The sequence below is a fragment of the Ptychodera flava genome, chromosome 8 (assembly GCF_041260155.1).
Source record: "Ptychodera flava strain L36383 chromosome 8, AS_Pfla_20210202, whole genome shotgun sequence".
Lineage (NCBI taxonomy): Eukaryota > Metazoa > Hemichordata > Enteropneusta > Ptychoderidae > Ptychodera > Ptychodera flava.
The window spans coordinates 9,935,875-9,941,874 of record NC_091935.1 but is presented as its reverse complement, the minus strand read 5'-3'; positions in this window follow the sequence as shown (position 1 = coordinate 9,941,874).

Below are 6,000 nucleotides of genomic sequence, written 5' to 3'. Positions count from 1 at the left end.
TCCATGTTCGCCTCGCCTCAGGTTGCTCTCGCCTCTCTTTTCCGAAGAGTGCCGACCATGCATCCTTCGGTAATTTTCGGATTTTCGCTGACTGTTAAGCGAAAGTATGTTCGGCAAAGTTTGTGTTGTTGTTGTCGTGTGGTGCTGAGCGGAATTGACGTGCGAAAATGGGAGTGTTTTGAGCTTCAGGAAAGTGAGTTTAACCGTTTTTAAAAATTCCTCTCATATTTTTATGAATATATAATGAGTGTGTTTGAACCAAATTTGAAAGTCTTTTATCGATACTGTCTGGTTTTACTCAATGGTTTACGGTCAGTCATACCGACTTTTACACGTGCGTCAAGGAAGGACATGTTTATGAAACTGCTGGCGTGTTATGTTTTGATTGGCGTGAAACAGTGTTTCTGGCCTGAGAGCTCACAAAGTAACTATGGTTGCTACGCGACTGGAAGTAGGATGCCATCTCGTCGTATTTTTTCGCATTAATCTCTTGCAATTATCAACCGCAAACAAAACCTCCAAAAAGTTTAACACCTTTGAAGCTCATTTTAATATGAAAAGCCAATAGTCTACCGAGACGACCATGGAACAAAAGGCATGCCGCGTTTCCAGTCTGTCTATACTATTTGTCTGTGGTCAAATATAGCACAAGCTGCCATCACTCATAGCTTCTTTAACGATACACCTTTCGTCGATTCTTTTTCTCATCTTTATACAGCTAAATGGACTCCTGTAAATGATATGGTCGCCATGACTACAGAAGGAATAATCGTGATCTTCTTTCAAAGCGCTTCACAGCAAACTTCGTTGAATCTGACAGATATGAGAAAGCAGACTGAACGATCTAATGACTGTGCCCAAGGGTTTGCTTCTTTTTTCGTAGGAGATCGACAGAAGATGAATAGAATAGTAAAATATTACAAAGATGAAACTTTGCTTGTTTGACTTCAGACGCTTTACCGATATACTCCCAACTGATTAATTGTTTATTTGATCGTCTATCTCGGTATCATTGAGATAAAATTTCACAGAGATGGATGATGCCCATCAAGGAACGTCGGGCTAATGTCCTCGTCGATGGGCACGCTCCCTGGAATACGTGATTGGCTTTTTCGGCAAGATTTCGGAGATGACGTACATGTATTCAACGAATCAATATCGACAATTATCATCAGAAATCACTGGAGTCTACACAAGCGGATGTCACAGCCAAAGATTAAAACGTCTCCGCTACATAATTTTTGAGTTCCGCACACGTCAGGGTAAAACCATTCAGTTGTCGCGGTAATGAAGCTAACACTATTTGCCGTTCGTCTGATATTCCTGCAAAGTCGTTACGTAGTACGTATTTTCTCAAATAATATAAATTCATGGCAACGCCCGACCGTTTACGGCCTTTCAGTCTTTCTGCGCATAATCAACGGCAATCTGTTGATCACTGTACGCTTCGTTGTTGACGAGAATTTGCACTTACGTTAACCGCCATTCGTGCGAGCATGCGCACAGCCGCACTTTCAGCATTAACAATTCCTCTCTCTCTCCTCAGGGGTTATTTTCTAAAGTTGCAAATTATTCCATTTGGTAAATATGTTATAAGTTTAAATGTTCAAGAATGAAGGAGCTTTGCACATAAACGCCTAAAATATATATGTAGACAAATATGCAAAGCTTGATTTTCATCGATAGTTTTAACTTACGACAAACAAGTCTAATTCAGTGGTCTCCATAACAACGGAGAGGTAGCAAGCTCGTTCACTAATGATCCAACCGTAGCATTACAGAGTTGAAGAACAGTCCTGATATCCAGCTTGAGTTTGCTGAAACCTAATGATTATGCATCAGCGCTTGAACTTGTGATGTAAATTTAAGGTCTAAGTGATCTCTAATAACTTTTGACCAATTAGACAAATCCGTAACATTTTGAACTTTCACATGGAACAGACTGCACCGAGGACAACTTGATAATGATAAGTGCGATATCAAACTTCGAAACTTGAAATATTGCGTTCTTTGTTATGGGTCTACTGCTCATGTTGTAAAGGAGGAGCTACGTATATAGTTGGAGCGTACGCGTCAAATTTTCACTAACTTTGTAAATAGCAGTGGACGTACAGTGTTGAGGGTAATAAGATACTGTGAATCGGCCATTGCTGTCAATTCACGAGTATTGACAGCCAAGAAAGACCGATCACAGTGCTTAACTTTCCATCGCGTCCCAAAACTATGGCTTCGGCGCTGGGATTATCGAGACCCGGAAATTTAATGACCCGCACTGTGCCATTAATTCCAGGTATGTTTCAGGGATGATTGCCCCGGCATACTGATCAGAGCAGTCTGGACTTGTCTAGTACTGCTAATTTAAACGACGCTGCCGCTAGCTAGTCGTCGCGACATCCAGCTTGTCAACATACGTCACGCAAGAAACCAAATTTTGTAAAAGTGTATTTTTAGTGTTATATTTTTAGTTTGTACTGTTATATCTAAAGATTAATTGCGTCACTTTATTTCTATTAATACCAGGTGAGTAGAGCAGGTATGTCAAGCAAACTATATTATTTTGAATATTCTCAAAATGCCCGCACTCATCAAATCGTGCCGTCTTATTTGAGTCATATTAAATTACGATAACTAAAATGGTGCTTGCAACCTACCTTTATTCCTGTCGGCATGTTGAGCAAATAAATGTATATTTGTTTTGCCATATTTAGCATCATTTTTCTTGGAATCACTTTTTGACAACTTGACGATAATGTGTGTACGTGGGGCCACAGAGAGTGAACGAATTTTCCCTCACATTCGTAACGTCTGCGTTTGCCAAGTCTGATTGTTGAAAACGTCAGGAAAATTCGGTCGCGAATTATCATGATTATTAAACTTACCCCGGTCCCTTGACACTAGTAAGTGATCTTGTCTTGTTTTAACATTACTCAGTGAATGCATTTGTTTGAAAAAAATATTTAATGTTTGTTTCTGTCTCATGAAATATACTTACAATGACTTGACATTCAAAATGACTGAGAAAATTATGTCATTTGTATAAAGTCGGACATCACCTCAATCGTCTAGTTGTCTCGGCGAGAAAATCCCAGAGGCAATACTCCATGGGACTTTGTCTTGTTTAATGTATGGTGATTCAATATTAACATCTTTATCACCTTTGGTATGTAAGTCACGGCTATGATTCTCTTCGATTTCTAGAGATCTCCCAAAGCTACAAATAAAGTTCTGTATTGGACTGTCGAGTCGTAAGCATACACTTTGCGAATACAGATGAAAACATTCTTAAACAAAATTTGCGCAACGGTTGGGGCCTACAACTCGAGTTTTTGCACTAAACCGTCATGATTTACTTAATCAAACTTCGTCTACAGATCTGCAAAAGTTCAATCGGGCACAGAAAGGTTATTACACTCACTTGGAGTATATACATTGAATTTGTTCAGGTCGACTGCTACACAGTACAGTTTACATGTATATATGTAATGATGTGACGTCAATAGACCTGTACAATCCAAAGGCTGGCACCCTAACGTGACTGCCATTCAAATAACCGTTTAATAATCTCAAATATTATAGTTGCTTAGTAACCTAGGCTTATAGATAACAAGTCAAATAGACGCCTATTCGACTAAACTATGACCATTTTCAAGCAAATTTACCTCCTATCATTGTATTCAAACACAGATCATGCGAAATACGCGATTAGTTACTTTATAGAGCCATGCGCATAATTCTCTGACTGTCGATCCGTTCTTCTGTCTGTCTGTCTATAAGTCTGTCTGTCTTTCTTTCTTTCTGTCTGGCTGTCTATCTGTCTGTCTGTCTGGCTAATTCCACTTGAGGGATTCTCAACCAAAACAAATGGAGCCAGTGTCATCTAGCCATTGATTCATAAAATATACTCAACAGATAACGCTATATTTTGATTGCGAACATTTGTGAACATGTGAGCATACTACCAAAGCTTTCATCTCAAAGCACGAAAATATATCTTACCCTCGCCTGTCTCTGCTTAAAGCAAGCTGTGCATATAAAATTTTATTTTGAACTTGCAGAGGATTTACCGAGAAATCTGCGATTCAAGGTATCCAAGATAATTATTATGGTTCGTGCTGGCAGGATTACATTGCAAGCTTTCTGCGAAATGAAACGGAAAATAATATCATAGCGAGGCACGCGTTTCAATGGAAATTAATTTGTGATAATCATGCAGGACACGCCCGCATTATTTGGGATTGATACTGGGCACTTAGTGTATTCACCCTGGTGACCAATATTATGGGGCTTCTTTTAGAATTTGAAGTTCTACTTTAAACAATCATTTCTAAAGCCTTTTTTTGGACGATGCTAAGACTGATTCAATAGAATGATTCTAAATCAGGAGAGTGCATGCAATACGTCTTGGTCGCATAGATCAAAATAGATGACAGTTTGAGACTTTTTCAAGGTGACTTCAATTGTTTCCACAGTCATTCTTATCACTGTATTAATCATATCATAATCATACAAAATTGAATTAAGGTAATGGACGTATCCCATTGTCTTATAAAAGATTGTTATAAAATAAAACATCATTGTAAGGAAAATGCACGCAGAACAAGGTACAGGCTAAGATATGAAGGTAGACAAATATTTTTAACGGCATAAACTACAGTAACACGTGAACGAAATAAAATAAATTTTGATCACATGAAGTTTGTGAACAAGGCGATTGCTACTGTGCGTTAAATTCGTATTGTGGTGTCTTCATTTGAGTCTTTAACATAACGCTTTGTATGACATACATTTACTGTAACTTGACCCAACTCCAATAGTTGCGGAGATGGAAGCCATATTGGGTAATTTACTGCCCGGGTATCGCATAACATTGGCGAGATATCACGGGCTTTGCAACAGTCAACGACTGTGCATCACATTCTGATTCCAATATCTAAATATGTACCAAAGCACACCTGATGGCCAGGTGATTTGACATGGAGAGATACGGGAGAAGTGTTTACAATCAGAGTTCTACTCATCTCATGTCTTCGAAACAAGGAGAATGAAATAATTTTTATACTGTTTCATGAAATATCAAATGCACTCAGAAAGTAGGCCGCAACGTAATGTAACATGCAGGTCACCACTCCCAGTTTATATGGTAATGTCGACTCACTCTGGGTTTTCTTCATCAAATGAATTGACACAAGAATGTCATCTAATGTTTTAACAGGTACCCTACACTTGAGTATGATCTTCAAAACACGTTGGGAATGTGTCAAGTACAAGTGGTTCACATTAATTTCCATAAATTCCCTTGTCGGCACATTCGCACTCGGTTTATTCCCTAAAGGCAGACGTCGGTGTCGACAACCAAGACTGTTATTAAAATGCAATATCAGTCACTTATCAATGAAGATGTTAAGAATGATATTGATGTTTTATTATTCGACTTTTCAAATCATTTTGCAACAATGAGTGACTTTTGTGAATAGTTCCAGATATTATATCTAAATTATGAATGAGGCTCGCAAGGCGATGAATTAAAGAAAATATTGCTTTATGTATTATATATTTCTTGTCATTCGGTAGAGCAATGCTTTTGCAAATCATTTTAAAAGATGCAATTAGAAATTGTTCTACCTCAATCATTAAATGATTAATCCCATGCCGTGTATGATTTATAAAAACTTGAATAAAATGAGAAATTAATTCCTTTTTCGCTTTACGATATTGTTCATACGACACAAATGAATTAGAATGACGTCACTCTAATGATGTGCATCTCTCCAATATGATAAAATTTTGATCTACATACATGTTATACATATATACAAAAAAATTGAGGTCAGAAAACGTTTTCAAAGCAGTAGTTTCAGTTACTCTAGGATTACTGCTTAAAGAGTACATGTATCTTGACAACATAACATATGAACATTTCCATTACAATAGGTCCCCAACTTCCTGGCGTTTTGAAATATTTTCATTTAAAGAATTTACACAGGTTTTATTTTGAGATTT